At 30.4% G+C, this 9216-nt stretch overlaps 1 long non-coding RNA gene across 1 annotated transcript; it reads right to left on the reverse strand.

Annotated features, from left to right (window-relative positions):
- Positions 1-1318: 1318 nt before the first annotated feature.
- Positions 1319-4657, reverse strand: LOC120092032 (uncharacterized). The gene is made up of 5 exons (XR_005485887.2): positions 4314-4657; positions 4146-4208; positions 1801-1917; positions 1641-1705; positions 1319-1555 (listed from the first exon to the last, which is right to left on the reverse strand). It is a non-coding gene; the product is annotated as an uncharacterized LOC120092032 (long non-coding RNA).
- Positions 4658-9216: the final 4559 nt, after the last annotated feature.

Raw genomic sequence — 9216 nt, forward strand, 5'->3', positions numbered from 1 at the left:
ATTACGCTTATTATAATCATATCTTTTGTCATGTAACTATTTCCATGCTCTCATTTTACAATATTATCTTAGACACATAAGATGCTGGCTAAATGTTTATTTATTTATTTTGTTGAATTTTAGTTGTGTATCTTCAGTCTTGTACTTTCAATAAATTGTCCTAAACTATTACAAATTATGAAAATATATTTAGATATATGTTATTGCATGAAAATTATTATTATTATGGTTAAATTATAAAAAAATATCCATGAACTTTATACTTTGTGTCAGAAATACCTTGAAGTTTCAAAAGTTTCAAAAATATTCTTAAACTTTCAAAAAGAGTTAAAACAATATCCTTGTCATTAGTTTTCGATGGAAATCGTTAAAATTTTATTTTCAAAAATACCCTTGAACTTTCAAAACATTTCAAAAATACAAGTGCAAAAATACCTCAGTCGTTAGTATTTGAACAAAATCAGTTAATTCTTTGTGATAAAAATAACTTTAAAAAAATAAATTATATAGATGTCCTCACTTTTTTCATATAGATACTCTCATATTTCTCTTTAATTTTCCAATTCTTAACTTACATTAATTTTCTCGACAACCAAAATAAAAACCAAAATTTTAAGTTAAAACATAAAATATCACAAAATTTCAAAATAAAAAACTCTTCTTGAAACATACCAAAACGATGAACAATCAAATAAAAAAAGTATTTAACTATTTATCATACATATTGATACTCTTATATTTCTCTTAATTTTCCAATTCTTAGCTTACACCAATTTTCTCAACAAACAAAACATACCAAAACGTTGCGACGCTGAAGGTCCCCTCACGAAGTGCTTTGGAGAGTAAATTGGAAGGAGTGCCTCTTCATCCGCGCGTATCAAATGGGGAACACTACGACGCTGCAGGGCACCAACGCTTGCCTTGCTGTCTCTATGAATAGCACGGGGCACAAGTAGGGTTGGCAACGGGACCAGGGCGGGGGCGGGAGGGCGTCCCCCATCCCCGACCTCGTGGGGGAAATTGTCCCCCATCTTCGCCCCCGTCCCTGCCATTTAAAGGCGGGGATTCCCTGTCGAGGAAACGGGGTCCTTACGGGGCCCCATTCCCCGTTTCCCACGGGGATTCTCTGCGGAGATTCCTCGTGGGAATTATTGGTGGGGATTCCCCATTTTTTTTTAGTTAAAATTTTATTAGTCCACGAAAAATCCATTAAAAAAGTTTATCGAATTCCTCGTTTTTTAATTCAAGTGATTTTATTTGAAATTTGACTAGTGCACAACAATAAAAAACAATAGACTATTCTATGAAATAAACACAATTGACAATTAATTGACAATCAATTGACAATTTAAAAGCTAACAAATCCATTAGATAACTTTACAACTTAAAATTCAATAAAGTTTGAATAAGGAAGTCAATTAAAGGCAAACGTCTTATACATTCAAATAAGTATACAACTTAAAATTCAATAAAACTCGTCATTCTCTCTTCAATGACTTCACAATCAAATCTTTCACCTTTCTTGGCATCATCCCATCCTTAGTTGTATTCATTCCTACATTTAAAATGTAATAAACAAATAATGTCACAAAAAAAAATAAAAAATAGACCACGAAAATAATGTTAATCCTTGAACATACCTTAGTCACCACGCCATCTTCATCAGAAGCATCTTCTAGAACAGTTGCTGAATGTGTAACCATTTCTTTTCCGGTACATTGTCAAATATTTGTAATAAAAGAAAATATTTATTAGTATATTAAATGATAGAAGGATGTAAAACAAAGTAAACAAACTAACCTGTCAAAACTTCAGTTGCAATCCAATTTTGAGCGCATATCAAAGCCTCTATCGTCTTTGGATGAAGTTTGTTACGATGTGGGCTTACAATCCTACCACAGGTGCTAAAAACAGACTCTGATGCAATACTAGATAATGAGATGACTAATATGTCTCTTGCAATTTCTTGTAAAATTGGATACTTGACACCATTCAATTTCCACCAACTCAAAATGTCAAAATCGAATGTTCAAGGTAAAACAGGTTCATCCAAATATGCATCAAATTGTTGCTTATGATTCATATTATTGGAATTTGATACAAACAAGTCATAATCATTAAAATCATCAAATTCGATATTCTGTGAGGTTTCATCTAAATTTCTAGCGTAATAATCATCACTCTCACCTTCATGCTTCAGCTGATATTCTGTTTTCAAATCTGAACAAATTTTTTTAATCCTTTCCACTTCAAGAAAAAAACTATCTCCATAAATTCTAGAGAAGTAAAACTCAATCAACTTTAATTTATAACGTGGATCTAAAACTGCAGCTATGGTCATTACCCCATGAATTGTCTTCCAATACTTATCAAACTTTGACATCATATTTGAAGTCATGTCTGTGATCTATTGAATGCCAGAATTAGTCCACTCAGAAATAACCAATTTCAATTTACAAATTTTTGGGAAAAAAAGATTAACGGTAGGATATTTGGATCCAGAAAATATTTCAGTCATGTGATGAAATATTTTCAGTTTCTCACATATCTCTTTTGCTAATACCCAATCTTGATCAAAGACAAATACTTGTACTTTGGTTCTCGTTGTTTTAATCGATAAAAAACCGCTTTGTACTTTAATGCAACGAACAATCAAGACTCAATATCTGACCTTCATAACCATTCAACTGTCAAACAGTTTCCTCAAATTTCTCTTTTTTTTTTTTTTTTTTTTTTTTGTGTGTGTGTATGCACCCAAAAAAACACACTACTACGGACTCTTTTGATCCCATCTCCTATCATTGCCAACCCATCTTTCACAATCAAGTTCAGAATATGAGCACAACACCGCATATGAAATAAACTCCCATCCAATATTAAGTTTCCACACAAACTATCAACAAGCATATTAACCATAGAGTTATTGGTACTACAATTATCTACAGTTACTGATGACAATTTTCGATCAACATTCCAATCTAACAGACATTCCATTATTTCTTCATGAAGCATCTCAGAAGTGTGCGGAGAAGGGATATATATAAACCTAATTATTTTGTTTTGCAAAACCCAACTATCATCAACAAAATGAGCAGTGACAGTCATATAACCTTTTGTTTGGTGGTTGGAAGTCCACATGTCTGTTGTTAGGGCAATCTTTCCTTTGATCTCATTCAACAATGTCATGGTTTTCAACTTTTTAGTCTCATAAATTTTCAAAATCTCCTTCTTTATTGTGTTTCTTGACACCATCTTAAATAATGGTTGGATGACATTACAAAATTCCCTAAAACCTTCATGCTTAACTATTGAGAGAGGATATTCATGTCTTATTATCATCCTAGCCAATGCTTTTTTTGCAACTTCCTGATCGAAGTTATATAAGCTCAATGTATTGTTCTTCTCTCTATTAGGATTCAATAGGGATTGTCGTATGTCCTTTTGTCCTTTATATGGGCATATCTTAATATGATCGTGCAAATGTTTGGTTCCATTTTTACTTTCACCCCCTAATTTTCATTTGCAGTAATTATAAATCGCCTTGTCTACTCCATCTATTTTTTGTTTCTTAAAATGGTTTCAAACAACCGATGTCAATCTCCTCTTTAAAGATCCCTTCTCAATATCCTCATCAAGAACAACACAGTTATCAACATTCAAATTATCATCATTCGATGAGCATGAAGTTAAATTTGGGGTTGAATTTGGGGTTGGATCTGGGATTGGACTTGGAATTGGATTTGAAGAATCTTTATTTGTAGAAGGTGATGACGACATTGTTTTCAACCTTCCAAAAATTTAATTTAAATTTAAAAAACCTCTCTTCAGACTTGGACTTTATTTTTAAAGTATTCAAACATATTCAAAGCATTCAACGGTTCAACCCCAAAATTGAAAGCATTCAAATTTCAAACATACACAAACATATTTTCCAAACATATTCAAGCCTAAAATTCAAAACATTGAAATATCAAATATACACGAACATATTTTTCAAACATATTCAAGTCTAAAATTCAAAACATTCAAATATCAAACATACACAAACATATTTCTCAGAATCTCAAACATATTATTTACTAATTTCAAGTATGCTTTTCAAAAATATTAAACGGCCAAACAAGAGAACGAAAGAAGATTTTTACCGGCACCGGCTTGAACTTTGAAGTCTTGAAAGTTGAACGGATAGATCTCGAAATAGCACAAATCTGTTTTTTTCAAAAGAAAAACAACACAGAAGTTAGAACAATCAAATAGATATAAAAAACAAAGACTCATTATCAAACGACCAAACACAGAAGTTAGATCTTCACCTGAAACGTTGCTGGACGGACTTTTCAACTGAAGCAGACTTCAATGGTTGCAGATCTTCCACTTGCGTGTGTGAGACATGGGTTTGGAAGCACGAAGCAATGGAGACTGGAGCAAAACTCGAAAGCAGTGGAGAGGGCGTGTTTTAGAAGCAGTGGAGAAGGTCGGAGGGATTTGGGCGAGCGAGAGGGTCGGAGGGATTTTAGAAACAGTAGAGAGGGGAGGGATGCAGAGAGCGAGAGAGTCGGCACGACAGGCAGTCAGCTGATTCGCTGAGGCAGTAGGTGTAAAGACAGTTGACAGAGAGTGGAGGGATGGGATTTAGGGATTTTTATTTTTTCATTTCAATTTTCAGTAGTAGTAATAATTTTAGGGATTTAGGGATTTGGGCTTTTGAGTTTTGGGCTTTTGAGTTTTTGGGTCTTTTTATATATAAGTTTATAAAATTTCTATATATATATATATATATATATATAAATACGGGGTGGGGCGGGTCCTGTCAGATTTTTTTGCTAACCCTAGGCACAAGTGTCGTAGCGCACTTGCACAACGCCATGCCTCCTCTTACTCGATTTTACCGTTTTACCTCCCGTTGCTTGCTAATTGCTCCATTTAAGCCCAAATTGTATCCGAAACATCCCGACGGCTTCTTTTGCTCGATAATTTATCTTAGAACTAAAATAAATATTAAATTCCTAATAATTAACATAATTTAGACTAATACTGTTTTTTATTTGACTATCTATTGTTTTGGTATGCTTCAAGAGGAGATTTTTATTTTGAAATTTTGTGAAATTTTGTGGTATTTTATGTTTTAACTTAAAATTTTGGTTGTTGAGAAAATTTTTATAAGCTAAGAATTAGAAAATTAAGAGAAATATGAGAGTAGCTATATGAAAAAAATGAGGATATCTATATAATTTATTTTAAAATTGGTTCTTTTCGAACTTAAAAAAACTTCAAACAAATTGATCAGAAGCATTTTTAATATATATTTAAAATTTTTAAAATCATTTTTATCACGAGGAATTAATGGTTTTTGCTCAAATACTAACGGTGGAGGTATTTGTAAACTTTTATTAAGGTTATTTTTGAAATGTTTTGAAAGTTCTGGAGTATTTTTTAAACAAAACTTTAACGATTTTCATAAAAAACTACGACAAGGGTATTTTTTAAAACCATTTTTGAGGTTATTTTTTAAACTTTTGAAATTTCAAAGGCATTTTTGACACAAAGTGTAAAGTTCATGGACATTTTTTATAATTTAACCTATTATTATTTAAAAGACTAAACTTAAGATTTATTGAAGGAAAATGAACTTATTTTAAGTTTTAACTAAAGTACAATATACTAAAATTAGAAAATTGAAAATATATGAATGAAAATGGAACAAAATCTAACCTATAAGGTGAATCAATCTAAAAACTAAGAAACATAATTCCTTTAAATCATGTCATATTTTTAAAATAATTGTAAATGGTCAATAATTTGATTTAAAGTTTTGACTTATGGATCGAAAGTATATGTCTTAATGGGACAAACTAGATTATAACAGATTAAATGATTATTATTGATTAATAGTTTGAAAAAAACATTTGAAAGTAATAAAGTTTTATAAATATGCATTCTACTATTTTTCTTGGAAATTATTTTCTGAAAAACAAGCAGATCATATCCCTATCTTTATTTCTTCATTTTCTTTGAAAATATTGGCCTTTGAAGAGTCTTGAATGTAGTATTGACCACATATTAGATGCGTAGTCTAATCAAATTTGAATTCTCCCTTATATTTTAGGTTCATTATTTAATATCACTGCACATATTTTAAATTAGAGTACTTGACGTCTCAATCTTATAAAAGTATGGAAGAAAATATTGATATAATAATATTCTTATAAAAATTATATATTTTTTAAAAAGAATATTTAAATTAATAATTAAATATTTTATGATTTTTAAACAAGTTAAAATATTATTGGTAGAATATTCACAGTTGTGACATTTTGTTGCTTACTATTGTTATGTTTCATGGATTTTCACGATATAATGTAACTATTTATTTATTCTCATATCAATATCAAATTCCTAGAATTTTTTAAATATCGATAAAAACGTCAATAGTCGATAGATAGAAATTTAATACGATACATATCGTAGAGAATTAAGAATTAATGTTTAGAATATACATGAACAAAAAGTGAATGGATTATTGGCAACATGAAAGGCATGTGAAAGAATTTCCATTGTCCTTTTTTTTTTTTTTTTTTGGTGGTATGATGTCTCTTTGCCTGAAGAGTTTTTAATTATTGCTATATACATTCATTTTATTAAATCCATTAAATTATTTTTAAAAATGAATTACTTTTGGAATGTTTTATTTAAGCTAGCAAATAATAAAAATAAAAATTTTGGTGTATGAAGAAATGTAATTTAAAAAAATTTAATATTTAATTGTTATCGCTCAAAATAATATTGAGTTGTGAATGAACTATTTAATAGAACTTCAAATTTCTAATTTTTGTATCTAGTAAGTTTATAAGTTTTAAAATTACTCAATATACTTTAAAATTTCAAATTTGTTCAATCGATCTTTGATATGATAACATTTTTTAAAATTCATAAATTGATTAGATATGAAGTTGAAAGGCGATCATGATTCTATAGACATAAAATTCATAATTTTATTAATTTTTAGAAAATGTTGAATAAATAAAAAATCTATTAAATAAAAAAATAAAAATTATTCTAGAATTTATTGAAAAATTTTTAAGTTTAGGAATGTGTTATGCATTTTTGTTTCTAGTTATTATAAGAATGTATTGAATGCCATTTTTAAAAGTTTAGAAGCTGAACTTATATTTTAGTCTAAAAGCAAAATTTAAAATTTAAAATTATCTTTTTTTTTAGAGAATCTTAATCTTCATTTTTAATAGACATTCTTCGAGTCTCGTTTCATTGAATCAGAAAATAAAATGAGTATAAAAAATAAAAAAGAGAAATAATAAGATATAGTGATTGAAAATGGAGGAGTGCATTTTTACCCTTAATTTTACGTTAAAATTAAATAGCTTGCTTTTCACCTTGAGTTTTTTGTTTGAAGATTTTCGCCAAAAGTGAACATCATGAGGTAAGTTTTGTTGAGCCGTCAAAACATTACTCTTATTTTAATGGCTAACTTTCAACTCAATCATCTTCCATTTTACCCCTTTTTTTAATCATCATTATTCATCATGGAATGTTAGAGACTATGATTTAATATATCAACTTTTTTTAAATATATCATTGTAATTAAAAAGTTAAATTCCTTTTTATAATCCCATATCTTGAGACGTGTTTCATTTCAATTCTTATGATCCCGTTAAGTAATCATTTAGTTCCTACTTTATAAATATTTAGACCCTGTTTGATTTTGGTTTTTGAGTTTTTGTTTTTTAAAATTAAGTTTATAGACTAAAGGAATGAAATTCCATAGCGGAAGGTGTGAATGCACGTACCGGTGTAAATCATTTTGAAAACTCGAAAAATAGAGAAAATATACAATATATACAGGATAAACATACATACTTATACAACATGCTTTGAGTTATAGGGATGAGAAGGACTAACCCTTGTAGACCTTCTTCAACACAGTTATTCTCATTTTCACGAACTCATGAACATCAGAACTTCTTCCCAAAACTCACAAACGAACATAGCAAGATACTACCACTCGGTTTCCTTGCTATTCTTCCGACAAGAATACAGGCTGTGGGATCCTTACTTTGGTAGAGAGAGTTTTTGTATGGGGGAGAAGAAGAAATTTCCAGAGAGAACTCTCTCTTTTTCTGTGGAATATACAAAAATCATCTTTTTCAAAAAAAAAAAAAAAAAAAACTTCTCCTTCTCTTTTACATGAGAGAAGATGAAGTGATTGGAGGAGTTATAACTCGAAAAATTTCACGAAATGACCCGAAACCCAAAATTTTTTCTACCAATGACCTCTTCCTAAAAACTTTTCTACCACTGACCTTTTCCCCATGCGAAATTTCAAAATTACCCCCATTTTTTAAAAAGCCTTCAAACCGCATGGTGAACGTGTCTCTATGAATACTTTAAGCGAGCATTTAGATATTACTAAGCGATTGGATACATATTACTAAGCAATCGTTTAGCTATCCACTATAGTTTTTATTAAACGATCGTTTAGAGAATACTAAGTGATCGTTTAGCTCATTGTTCCCCGATCATTTAGATATCCATTATGCGATCGTTTGGCGTTTGTTACGTGATCGTTTAGTTTTTATTATACGATCGTTTAGGTTTTGTTATGCGATCATGTAGAGAATACTAAGCGATCGTTTAGCTATCCACTATAGTTTTTATTAAACGATCGTTTAGAGAATTAAGCAATCGTTTAGCTAACTGTTCCGCGATCGTTTAGATAACCCAACTTTTTGCTTGTCAATGATTACCAATTCTAATTTCAAGAGAACATGTATATTCGCTGGGATATTTGGTCACTTTTAAGGAATCACTTTCTTTCATTTTTTTGGCACGGACCCTCCACTTGCTTTCCTCCACCGAACATTGGACAGTTAGCAAGCTCTTCGTTGACTTTTTTATGCGGTGTCAAAGTTCTTTCTTATTGCAAGCATTGATAATTTAACTGACAAGTCATATTTCGAAAAGAAAATTTGACCGACCTTTATATGCTCATCATTCAGACAGTCATGAGGTATTGTGACGAGGTTGTCATACAATGGGCCCTCTGATGGTCCAGGTATATCAATAAATAGTTCGATTGGAACGGTGGAATGCATTAGAACTGAAGGCATCATAACCGGTGGAATGGGAGCAGGTGGGGTTGGAACATAGATGGTAGGTGTTGAAGAAGTTTGTCCATATCCATGTTCAGTATTGAATTGT

The sequence above is a fragment of the Benincasa hispida genome, chromosome 11, assembly GCF_027475165.1.
Source record: "Benincasa hispida cultivar pf3 chromosome 11, pf3_genome.v1.1, whole genome shotgun sequence".
In the NCBI taxonomy this organism is placed as follows: Eukaryota; Viridiplantae; Streptophyta; class Magnoliopsida; order Cucurbitales; family Cucurbitaceae; genus Benincasa; species Benincasa hispida.